Here is a 13,557-nt window from a genome sequence, read left to right on the forward strand (position 1 = left end):
TGTGGTTGTTTTTTTTATTTTTCTGTAGTGTTTTTGATCAAAGTGCATCAACAAAACCTGGGCATTAGATATTTTTCCCAGTGACACAGAAACAGCCTAAAATCGTATCTACTAGAGCCCATGGAATGATTGGGGAGAGCAATACCATTTTTAGTCAAATATTCATTGAACATCTCCTGTGTGCCAGGTACTGTCCTAAGAGTGGGGAGAGATCAGTGAACAAGACTGTTCAAAACCCCTGCCTTCATGGAGCTCGCATTCTACTATAGGGGAGAAAAATAACAAATAAATATCTAAGTAAAACAGCATATCAGGTGGTGATAAAAAAAAAATGTGGCTAAAACACCACAGGATGGGCGTAGGTATGTGATTTCAAACAAGGTGGTCAGGGAAGACCTTACTGAGAGGCAACATTGGAGCGAAGATCTGAAGGAGGTGGAGGGTGTGAGCCACACAAAGAACTTGGGGACAAGTGTTCCAGGTAGAGAGAACGGTAGATGTGCCAAAGTGACCCACAGCAATGAGGCCATTGTGGCTGGAGCCAAGGAAGAAGGTGAAGAGTAGAAATGTTCAAGATGAGTTTTGAGCAGAAAAATGACTTGATATTTTAAGTCTGCTTGTGTTATGAAATGGTTGTAAGGGGTAAAAAAAAAAAAAAAAAAAAGGAGATAAATTCTGAAGCTATTTCAATAATTCAAGTAAAAGGTCATTATGAGTTCTGATGAGTTCTGGAGCCATTTCAGTAATCCAGCTAAGAGATGATGGTGGCTCAGACAATAATAGCAGCAGCAGAGATGATGAGAAGAGGCTGGATTCTGGAGGTATTTTGAAGGTAGGATTTGGTGACTGATGGTGATGGAGATGTTAAAGAAGAGGCAAGGATGACTACATGGGTTGGGGCCTAAACAACTGGAAGGATGGAGCTGTCATTACCTGAAATGGGCAAGACAGCAGGATGAGCAGATTTGGGAAGGGGAAGATTGGGTGGTCAGTTTGGGACATGCGAAGTGCTTAAGAGCTCAGCTGCTAACCAAAAGGCAGGCAGTTCGGATCCACCAGTCGCTCCTATAGAGTCGCTGTGAGTTGGAATTGACTCAACAGCAACGGGTTTTGTTTTGTTTTTGGGTATTAGAAATCTGAGTGGAGATGCCAGTAAGGTAGTTGGGTATACAAATTTGAAGTTCATGGAAGAGGTCTGGGATGGAGTATAAATATGAGAGCTATCAGTGAAAACTGATGAAGATCAAAGAGTCAGTATGGATTACACCTCAACATAAAGAAAACAAAAATCCTCACAACTGGACCAATAAACCACATCATGATAAATGGAGAAAAGATGGGAGCTGTCAAGGATTTCATTTTACTTGGATCCACAATCAACACCCATGGAAGCAGCAGTCAAGAAATCAAAAGATGCATTGCATTGGGCAAAGCTGTTGCAAAGCACCTCTTTAAAGTGTTGAAAAACAAAGATGTCACCTTCAAGACTAAGGTGTGCCTGACCCAAGCCATGGTATTTTCAATCACATCATATGCATGTGAAAGCTGGACAGTGAATACGGAAGACCAAAGAAGAATTGACACCTTTGAATTGTGGTGTTGGCGAAGAACATTGGATATACCATGGACTGCCAAAAGAACAAACAAATCTGTCTTGGAAGAAATACAACCAGAATGCTCCTTAGAAGCAAGAATAGACAGACTGCGTCTTACATACTTTGGAGATGTTGCCTGGAGGAATCAGTCCCTGGAGAAGGACATCATGGTTGGTAAAGTACAGGGTCAGCGGAAAAGAAGAAGACCCTCAACGAGATGGATTGACACAGTGGCTGCAACAATGGGCTCAAGCATAACAACAATTGTAAGGATGGTGCAGGACCTGGAGGTGGTTATCAGGAACTTCTGATTGCTTCTTTTTTTCCCAGTGAAACAGGAAGCAAGGTTACCAGCTGAAAATGAGAATAGGGAAAGGATATTGGGGGTTTAGAGACAGGAGAAGATATGAAACAACTGCCTAGGAAAGTAATGGAACTTACATTACCAAGGGAAACGTGGCGGAAGCGCTTGTGGTTCAGTAGTAGAATCTCGGCTTCCATAAGGGAGATCCAAGTTTGATTCCCAGCAAATTTACTTTGTACGCAACCACCAAACGTCTATCGGTAGATCTTGCTCTGATGCTGAACAGGCTTCAGCAGAGCTTCCAGACTAAGACAGACTAGGAAGAAAGGTCTGGCAATCTACTTTTCAGCCAATGAAAACCCTATGGATCACAAAGGTCCAACTTGCAACTAATCATGGGAATGGCACAGACCAGAGGAGAGTTTTGTTCTGTTGTGCATGGGGTTGCCAAGAGTCAGGGGCTGACTCAATAGTAGTTAACAACAACAGGAAGATGTGGCAGAATGGCTTGCAGACAGTAGGCCAGTTTGATTCTCTGATCTTGAATTTATAGTGAGACTAGACAGCATGATGGGTGATCTTCCTTAGTGAAGCTCAGCTGCCTAGGTGTGGGCACAGAGTAGTAAGAAAACTGGAGTGAACCAGGACTGAGACTTTGCCAGGAAAGCACCATCAGGATAGAGATGGACAAAGGAATCAAGAGTATGTGCAAGAAAGTGGTTATAATGATGGACTGTGGAATTGAAGCTGAGTAAGAGGGAAGGGTGCCCTGATGGTACAGTGGTTAAAAGCTACAGCGAGCTACGGCTGCCAAACAAAAGGTCGGCCGTTTGAATCCAGCAGCCCCTCCTTGGAAGCTCTATGGGACAGTTCTACTCCGTCCCACAGAGTCACTATGAGTCAGAATCTACTCGATAGCAACGGGGTTTTTTCATTTGTTTGTTTTTGTTTAAGTGGGAAGTGGCACAGTGGCTAAGAGCTACGGCTGCTAACCAAAAAGTCAGCAGGTTGAATCCACCAGCTGCTCCTTGGAAACCCTAAGGGGCAGTTCTCCTCTGTCTTATAGGGTTGCTTTGAGTCAGAATTAACTTCACGGCAAAGGGTTTGGTTTTTTTTGGGAAGAGGGAATTGAGGGCATGAGGGAGTGCAAAGAACAGTAAAAAGGGGTCCCAGTGTGGCTGAAGAATTATTGGTTTTGGGTAGCAGAAGGCAGAAGCTGGAAAAATAGGAAGTAGTGATTGAGTGACTGAGGGAGATGCTAGAATTTGAGATTATGGAGATGTTTCAGGAACTGGCCAACACAAGATGTAGGGGTTATGAGTGGCCATGTTTGGTAGATAGACGTCTGGAGAAAGGAACTGAGAGGAAAGGGCATTGTAATGATCATTTCCAATGATATTAAGACCAACAGCAATTATGACAATGATAGTTTTCCAGAGAATGACAGTGAGCGGGAATGAGAGGAGGTGACCCTGAGGGAAGGAGACCTAGTGGTGCAATAGTTAAGCACTTGGGTGCTAACTGAAAGGTCTACCCAATGACGTCATGGAAGAAAATAAAGATTACAGTCTAGGAAACCCTATGGGGCAGTCCTACAGGGCCCCTATGAGTCAGAATCAACTCAAGGACACTCAACAGCAACCCTGAGGGAGAGTGACATGAGGGTGGGAGATGACTGCCATAGCCCCAATGCTAGAAGAGTTAAGCTGCTAACCAAAAGTTTGGCAGTTCAAATCAACCAACCACTCCTTGGAAACCCTATGAGGCAGTTCTATTCTGTCCTATAAGGTTGTTATGAGTAGGAATAGACTAGAAAGCAGTGCACTTGGTTTTTGGTTTTGGGTTACCTGTTAGTCAACCGCTCCCTCCTATCAACTGACATTTTAGCAGAGCAGTTTAAATAAATGAAAATGTTTGATTTGGCTTTCAGTTTACCTCACCTTGAAACCTCCTCTCATGGAAGTTCTAACAGGCACTGAAATGAGGAGTGAGAGTGGAGAAAGGAGGGAGAAAAAGGTAATCGCTGAAGAGGATAATTGGCCACCAAGAAACCCAGAAGCTGTTGCATTTTATCATACATATTTGTAGGGTATCTAAAAGGCTTTAACTTAGTTGAGGAGCCCTGGTGGCATAGTGGTTAAGAGCTTGGCTGCTAGCCAAAAGGCTGGCGGTTCAAACTTACCAGCTGTTCTTGGGAAACCCTATGGGGCAGTTCTACTCTGTCCTATAGGGTTGCTATGAGTCAGAATCGACTCAATGCCACCTAACAACAACAGCAACTTAGATGAGCTTCCAGAAAAGTTTTTATTGCCAATATTTTGATTTGTGAGCGGAGTGACTAAGAATATGTTTTGTTAAAATATAGGGAGAGTGGAATCATTGACTGCTTGTAAAGACGCTGTGACTCAAAGTCAGTGAGGTGAGCTGTCACTCCCAGTTAGGACCTGCCGCTCCCTCTGAATAATCTTGATCAGCGGGCATCTACTAAGTGTCTTCTACGTGCCAGGCACTGTGCTGGCAGCTCTCACATACATTAAACCCCCCCAAAACAAAAAAACGAATTCTCATAACAACCCTAAGGTGAAGGAATTATTAATCTCATTTTGCATGTGAAAAAGAAATCAATCTAAGAAAAAATTTAAAAACTTTTCCAGGAACTAAGCCTTAAACTCAAATCTTTTCCACTCCAAATATATATAGAAATACCAAAAATAAAAACCAAACCCATCGCTGTCAAGTTGATTCTGACTCATAGCGACCCTCTAGGACAGAGTAGAACTGCTCCATAAGGTTTCCAAGGAGTGGCGGGGGGGTTTGAACTGCTGACCTTTTGGTTAGCAGCCATAGCTCTTAACCACTACGCCATCAGGGTTTCCATATATGTATTTATATTTAATGTTCCACCTGTAGGGTTTACCCTTGCCCAGTAAATTTCTATGCATTAGTTCCTTCTTATTCATTGCAAATAGGTTTCAAATTTAGAGATTCTGATTCCTTGATAGTGGCTGCCTGCACAGTGGCTATTTGGAAGCCATATTGGTTTCAGTGGGAAATACAGGGTAGGTAGATCGGTGATGCCTGCCATGGGGATGGGCTCAAGGAAGGGCAACACACATGGTATTCCCAATCTTGGTGAATCACAAAGAGGTGTCTCTACCAATGGCTCCGTGTCACAGATAGTTATGGAGACTCAGGGTTGGGGGTGCAGAAACAATTGTCACTTGACAGGCTGGTCAGTACGAGTAACATAAGCAAATACAGATGATATGACTGGCTAGAACACTTGATAAAATTGTGAAAAGAGGAGCTAAGCAATGTCTTAGGTGTTTGGCTCTTCCATCAGTAGAAACATCTAATGAAGTCTAATTAAGTTACGAAGAAGTGTCTCCTAATTCCATTCCTAAGAAAATTCTTTTTTAACCTGTCTGGGGAGGGGGTGGGTGTGGTATACTCATAAATAACATTCTTGAAGCCATTTGCCTGCAGAAACTCCCAAGTCTCTTGCCAAGGAATTCTTACTGTATCAGGGTTTTCTTGCCGGTCCTCCCTTCCCCGGGAAGAGTCACTGGGCTCCTGTGCTTATTGGCTGTTTAATGGCCTTGGCTTCCTGTTCTCCAGAGCAGAGCTGAGGAAATCCGCAGGATGCCTGCTACCAGGGAACGTAGTGACTCAAGAGGAAACACTCCACCTAAAATAGTGCTGGCATGCAGTCTCTGAGTCAGTTTGGAATCAGGGTTATTGTATGACCCTGGACTTAACCCCGCAGGTGATGGGAAGTAGAGAAGAAGGAAGTATCTGAAAGAAGTTTATCAAAATGAACAGTTTGCAAGGAAGACAAAAGTGAACAGCAGAAAAAGCTAGTGTGCAGAGAGAAATTTCACCGTGGAGATCAAAGTAGAGGAATTCTGAATTCCTTCGTTGACCGTAGGTATAAAGTTTTGGCCTTGGCCCAATTTAGGGACCCGCTGAGAGTGAATATTTTCTTAAAAACGTACTAGGAAAGCAACAGAACAGCTGTGTAAATAGAACTGGACTGTTTGCATGTGGTATCCTTGATTTTTGTGTTTATAACTCTTTCTCTAGAATAATCTAGCCCACAATGTTAGTGGCATGCTGAGGTTTAGAAACTCTGCTAGCCTCTGGGTTTATCCCCAACTAGGGTAAACATCTCCTGGCATTTTGCCCATTGAGGGCGAAGAAGGAGTGTATAATTCCTCTTCAAATTTCCCTGAGCAACGTTCTGCATTTGGAATGTCCTCTCAGATCCTTGTCTTGCCTGCCCTTTATCCCCTTCCACCTGGCTCCTGGCCCTCCAGAGCCCATTTATTTATTCACTCTCTTCACAGTGAGAGAGCCTGAGGCGCTGTGTTCAGTAATTTACTCTATAGGCATGTATTAAGCATCTAACACTTAACAGGGAGACTACTGAAGTGCGGAAGACTCATTCCCTGCTCTCAAGATGTTCAGAGTTTACTTGGGGACCTGTTGTTGTTGGTAGGTGCCATCCAGTTGATTCCAACTCACAATGACCCCTTGTGACAGAATAGAACTGCAACATAGGGTTCTCTAGACTATAATTTTTAGGGGCTGTGGAAAAGGTAAATAAAAAGTTTTGTAATACAAACCGTCCAATTTCAAATGGGTTTAAGCACAGGCTTCTTGAAAGCACAGAAGAGCAGCAACCTTAAATGGAGTGGGGATTTAAGGGTGATGTCTTGGAAGAGTGCGGGACAGAGTCTTCAAGGCCAAGAAGGTACCTGGGCAAACTGAGATTCAATCAGAGTTAAGCATTCGTTAATAGATAAATGCCATGTGTGAAGCTTGATTGGATCCTTGGTTTGAAATAAAACACTGTGAAATATATTGGGAAGAATTAGGAAAATAGGAATATAGACCGAGTATTAGATGACATTCAGGGTTTGTTGTTAATTTATTTTCGGTGTAATAGTGATGTACCTATGAAGGAGGTTGTTCTAATTTTTAGAATACGCAGATACCTTACTTTGAAATGGTTTAGAAAAAAAAAAGAGAAAAAGGAGAAGAAGAATGGATGTACAGCAGATAGATAAATGAAGCAACTGTGATAAAATATTGAATTTGAATCTGGATGTTCATTCTACTTATTTTTCAATTTTCCTGAAGTTTTGAAAGTTTTCACAAAAAATAGTTGGAAAAAAAAAAAAGTACCCTGCTAGACACTCAATTGTAGAAATGGCAATACCACCCTAAATTCAGAGGATGCTCTCATCTCGAGAATTCAGGGTCGGAGCCCAAACGTTAGCATTAGCCTGAACGGAGGCACTGAGTCAGGAAAGAGTGTGGCTCATTCTGCAACTTGGAGCTGGTGGGGCTTGGCTCTGCGTTGAACTATGTGGGCGGGAAGCAAGGGATACGGCTGGGAGGGTGGGTGAGATCAGAGCTCAGAGATGGAAGGGCCTTATAGATGTCAAGCTGAGGAGCTTGGACTTAGTCCTGAGGGAGGCAGAGCCACTAAAGAGTAGAGGGTACTTAAAGACCCATTTGGGCTACAGTTTGAAGAATGGATTAAGCTTTTGGAGGGTCAGTAATTCCATCAAAAATTGTTAGCTGCCATGGAGTCGGTCCACAACTCATGGTGATCCCACGCACAACAGAACCAAACACTGCCCAGTCCTGCGCCATCCTCGTGATGGGTTGTAGATGGGACAATGTTCCAAAACAAAGAGAGCCAGATGCTGGCAAGGATGAAGGGCAATGGGGATTCTCATTTGTTCCTGGTAGGAATGCAGAAGGGTATACTACGGAAGGTAGTTTGGGAGTCTCTTACGAAGTTAAACACATACCATATAACTCAGCAATTCCACTCTGAGGCATGTATTTAAGAAAAATGAAATCATGTCCACACAAAGACATGCACGAGAATGTCTAGAACAGCTTTATTCATAACCACTAAAAACGAGAAACAATCCAAGTGTCTGTCAACTAGTGAATGGATAAATACATCGTGCATTCATAAATGGAGTATTAATCAACAACAAATAAGAACGATCTACTCATATGCATGCGAAAGCTGGGCAATGAATAAGAAAGACCGAAGAAGAATTGATGCCTTTGGATTATGGTGTTGGCAAAGAATATTGAATATACCATGGACTGCCAGAAGAACAAACAAATCTGTCTTGGAAGAGTACAGCCAGAATGCTCCTTAAAAGCAAGGATGGTGAGACTTTGTCTCACATACTCTGGGTGTGTTATCACGAGGGACCAGTCCCAGGAGAAGGACATCATGCTTGGCAGAGTACAGGGTCAGCGGAAAAGAGGAAGACCCTCAATGAGGTAGGTTGACACAGTGGCTGCAACAATGAGCTTGAGCATAACAACGGATTGTGAGGATGGCTCAGGACCGGGCAGTGTTTCGTTCTGTTGTACACACAGGGTCACTATGAGTTGGAACTGACTCGATGGCACCTAACAACAACAACAACAGTAACTGATACATACATAAAACAGCACGGATGAATCTCACAAACCTTAAGTGAAAGAAGCCAGACTACGTACAGTATGACTCCACTTACTTGACATTTGGAAAAAGGCAAAGCTATTGGGACACATGCCAGAGCAGTGGTTACCAGGGGCTGAGGTGAGGGAGGGGAAGTTGACTACAAAGGGGTACAGAAAACTTTTTGGGGTGATGGAAATTCTTTGTACAATATTTTCAGTGTGGTAGTTATTACACAACTATATAGGTTTATCAAAATTGTATACCTGAAAAGAAAATTTTACTAATAGAAATTGTCTCAATATACCCGAGTTTAAAAACAGGGGAAAAAATAATAAGACTTGAGGGCTGATTGGATAGAGAATAGGAAAAGGGACAGATTTTTCGATGCTCAAGCGAACAGACATACTAATAAATTAAGTGAAGATATCAGAGGAATGTACCGATACAAATAGCAAAGTGTTGCAAGAACGAAATGCTAAATCAAGTTACTTCTTGGAGTAATTCAGAATTACTAAACTATTTTCATCTCTTCTTATGCTATTGCTTTAGAAGCTGATTTGGCACAAGAAAATGTGATTAACTTTAAGAAGTATATGACAGATTCTCAAGGAGAAATTACATTTTGAGAACACGGAGAAGGTTTCTGTGTATGTAAGTATGCCTGATAATTTTCCTTAGGGTATATTTTTCATTGATTTTATATGTTCTTTAAATAATTAAAATGTATGCAAATGCTTTCTTATTCTAATTAATGAAAAATATTAAATATTCATTAAAAAATAAAGAATATGTATACTATGGTGGGCAGGAGCCCTGGTGGGGTAGTGGTTAAGCACTTGGGTGCTAACCAAAAGGTCAGCGGTTCAAACCTACCAGCCCATTCCATGGGAGAAAGACGTGGCAGCCTGCTTCCGTAAAGATTGAGAGCTTTGGAAACCCTGTGGGGGTAGTTCTCTGTCCTATAGGGTTGCTGGGAGTTGGAATCGACTTGACGGCAGTGGGTTTGGTTTCGTGGTGGTGGCAGTGGGCATGGAGATGGCCTGGGAGAATTTAAGAAGGCAGACTCTTTCCAGATCTGCTTGCACAAGGACCTACCAGGTAAGGAGTCTACTCTAGTATTTGTGAAGAAGAAAGACTATAAATACTCTAAAAAAAACCAAACCAAACCTGCCGCCATTGAGTTGATTCTGATTCATGGAAATCCCACAAGTTATAGAATAGAACTGCTCCATAGGGTTGGTTTTTTTTTTACTGTGATCTTTATGGAAGCAGATTGCCAGGCCTTTCTTCCGTGGTTCCTCTGAGTGTGTTCAAACCACCGACCTTTAGGGCAGCAGTGGAGCTCAAACCACTTGTACCGCCTAGCGACCACTCAGGAATAATCTACCTCCCAATTAACAGAGAGCTGGTTGAAATGATTAAGGCAAATCTACATAACGGAATACTAGGCAACTACACCTACTCCTCACTTATCAACTATCTCGTTTTCTGACATATTTTGCATTTAGGACAATAGTAAAAAATCTACTATTCGGCTGTCTTGCACATTAATAACGTACGTCTGGTAGTAACGAGGTGAAGGAGTAACACTGGCTGTGATGATTAAAGTTATGTGTCACCTTGGCTGGGCCATGATTCTCAGTGATTTGGCACTTACGTAATGATGTAATTTGGCAGTTATTTAATGATGTAATCTGGCAGTTACGTAATGATGTAGCTCTGCTCAATTTTGTGATCTGTTGTGGTCATCTTCCATTTTTGCGTAACACTGATTTTTGCCTAACAACCTGGTCTTTGGAACCTAACCGTGTCAATAAATGAGGAGAGGATATATTGAAAATGAGATAAATATATATGTACTGATACAGAATGATAGCCTAGTTAATAAACACCATGTAGAGTATAACAAAAGAGGTCTTACACACGTGTGTGCACACACACAGACAGGTTTGCATAGGCATAGAGCACCTCTGAGAAACTATAACAAGAGATGTTGTATCATGTGGGATCCACTCAGGAGACAGAAACCACACAGTGATTTGAACAAGGAGGATTTAATATAAAGAATGATCAATCACAGGGAATTAATTGTTAAGAGGGAATAAGGTAACTCTAAAGAATAACCTAGTGCTGAGAAGGCTATCCAAGGAAGGAATGAAGTGGGAAGGGGAAGCTCTTCAAATCTGGATTCAGACCTTCTTGGAGAGGATGCAGCCCCCAGGATGGTGGAGAATTTTGTTGGGCTATCCTGGGAGCCTTGGTGACACAGTGGTTAAAGAACTTGCATGCTAACCCAAAGGTCAGTGGTTCGATGCCACCAGGCACTCTGTGGGAAAAAGATGTGTCAGTTTGCTTCTATAAAGATTTACAGCCTTGGAAACCCTACAGGGTCACTCAGCGGCAACAGGTTTGGATTTGGTTTTGTCCATGGTCAGAGTCGGCCCAATTCAACAGTTTGAGAGTCATGGACCAGGGCTGGCAAGCTGGAAATCCCCCCACTGCGGTACCGGTAGGCTGAGGTTGGCCAGAAGAAACCAGCTGTTGTGGGTGCTGACGACAGTCATCAGCAAGCTGCCTGTGAGGGTGCTATTGATGAGAAGCTGGGTTGACAACTGTCTGTACTCACTGAGAAGCTGCCAGGAAGCTGCCCTCAGGAGTGTCGCTGAACTGGCCACAGGGAAGCCAACTGGGGCTCCTGCAGAGCTCACTCCATCATTGGGTCTTCCAGCACCACACAAGCAAGAACGAAAGCCCACCAGAGCCAGGAAAGAGTTCCCTTTTCTCTTCAGAGTCCCTCTGATGCCCTCTACTGACCAAGTTCTGCATCGTGCCAGCTGGCAAGGGAGAGATGTTTTAGTATCACACGCAGGAAAATGAAGGGTGAATTCGGGGCTGAAAGGCAGTAAGTGCCTAAATGCCAAGCTGATAACAGTTGTAGCTGAGGAGAAAAACTGGTTAGTGAGGCTCAGATGTGAGACAGAAACTTACTTTTCACTGTAAATCTTTTTACTGTTTGAGACAGGGAAGGAGTATTGGGAAATTTCTTCAAGGCATTACATTGAGTTTCATACTGTAAAATAAAAATGATTTTAAAATCGTTTCTAAACAATGACAGTATTGTGCCTGCCATTGTTCTAAATGTTAAATATATTGACTCATTTAATCTTTCCCAAAACAGCTACTATTATTAGACCCATTTTTCTACACAGGAAGAAACTGAGACACAAAGAGGTGAAACTTAGTTTAGATTAGGTAGTAAGTGGCTCAGCTATGACCCTTATAATTTGGGTCCAAAATCTGTGCTCTTAACCATGGCCCCATATGAATTTACGGCGTGTCTAAATGGTTACTATGACATAAAACATAATGAACAATGTGATAGAAATGAATACTGTTCACCAGATATTTCCAGATCTCTGTCTCCGTTTGGGAGCGAGTTGGGTCATGTGACGAATGAGTTGTGTGTGTCATTTCCAGTCAAGCATTTAATTGTTTGTGAGGGACGCTCCATAGCTCTTTCCTCTCTGGCACCAAGGATAGTAATAAAATTGCAGTATAATGAAGAGACTCCATACGCCAACTGTAACAGAGCGATAGCATGAGCTATAGCTATAAAAATAAACCTTCGTTTCTGTAAGCCCTTGATATTTTGATGTTACTTCTTACTGAAGCATCACCTAGTTATCACAATTTATGTTGTAAATTATGTGTTTCTGATTGGAGTAAGTAGCAAAAGACGTGTTTTGAAAAATGCTGAACAAAATATGTTACTCAATCTAGAATGTTTTATCTTGAAAACTTTTGAACTTCAGCAAAATTGAAAGGATAACTGCCACTATCACTGTTTGGCCTTCAGCTGGATCCCTTGGTTGTTCGTTTGTCCTTTTTCCTTTATCTTTTATACATTTTTGTGTGTGCATGCTGAACCACTTGGAAGGAAGTTGGAGAAAAACTCAGTAGACATCTTCTAAGAGCAAGGACATTCCCCTACATGACTGTATTACTGTTACTGCAATAATAATAATAATAATAACAATAGTTTCATGACATTGTAAAAAATACAGCCCACCTTCAAATTTCCCCAACTGTTTCAAAAGGAAACTTTATACTTTTTCTTTCACTGTTAAATAAAGTGTAAGATTTTTTTTTTTTTTTTATTTGGGATCCAATCAAGAGTCACACATTGCATTTGGTGGCTGTATTTCTTTGGTCTCTCTTGGTATATGTCTGTCCTTTCACTTCTTTATTTTTTCATAAAATCGATTCATTTTGAAAAGTTCTAGTTGTCTTTTAGAATTCTGGATTTGTCTGATTGCTTCGTACTGCTGTCATTTAACTTGTTCTGATAGTTCCTGTATTTCTGATAAACTGGGAGTTAGGTCTAGACACTTGAATAGATTCTGTTACAATATTTTTGGCAAGAACTCATCATAGGTAATGCGTAATTTATTTTGTATCTCCTCAAAAGACACATGATGTCAGGTTGTCTAGCCGCTGATAACGCTAAGTTTGATCACTTGGCTAAGGCAGTGCCTTCCAGATTTCTCAATTGTAAAGATCTTTTTTTCTGTTTGTGTTTTCTTCCTCTTTGAACTAATAAGTAATCTGTGGGTTCCTGTGGTGGCCCAACAGTTTGAGTTCGACTGCTAACCTAAAGGTGCGTGGTTCAATCCCACTTAGCTTTACCATGGAAAAAAGTCCTGACAATCTGCTTCTGTTAAGATTACAGCCATATATATGTACTTTTTTTCTAATTTCTTCTTATATTTTATACAAAGGTAGTATACTAGATGGAGTTCTTTTTATTTTTTTTTTCCCCTCCACTTAACAATAAACCAAAACAGCCAAACCCAGTGCCATCGAGTCGATTCTGACTCATAGCGACCCTATAGGACAGAGTAGAACTGCCCCATAGAGTTTCCAACGAGCGCCTGGTGGACTCTAACTGCTGACCTTTTGGTTCACAGCCGTAGCACTTAACCACTAGGCCACCAGGGTTTCCATCCTGGAAATCACTTCCTATCAGTTTATAGCAATCTTTCATAGTACTTCATCATGTGGGCATACCGCAGCTTGATTTATTATAGTGGCTTTTGGGTTATTTTTGATAATTGTCTATTACAAATAATATTCTGTTGAAAAACAATGTACACGAGCTATTTAATGTTTGTAGAGAT

The sequence above is a fragment of the Loxodonta africana genome, chromosome 23, assembly GCF_030014295.1.
Source record: "Loxodonta africana isolate mLoxAfr1 chromosome 23, mLoxAfr1.hap2, whole genome shotgun sequence".
Taxonomy (NCBI): Eukaryota; Metazoa; Chordata; class Mammalia; order Proboscidea; family Elephantidae; genus Loxodonta; species Loxodonta africana.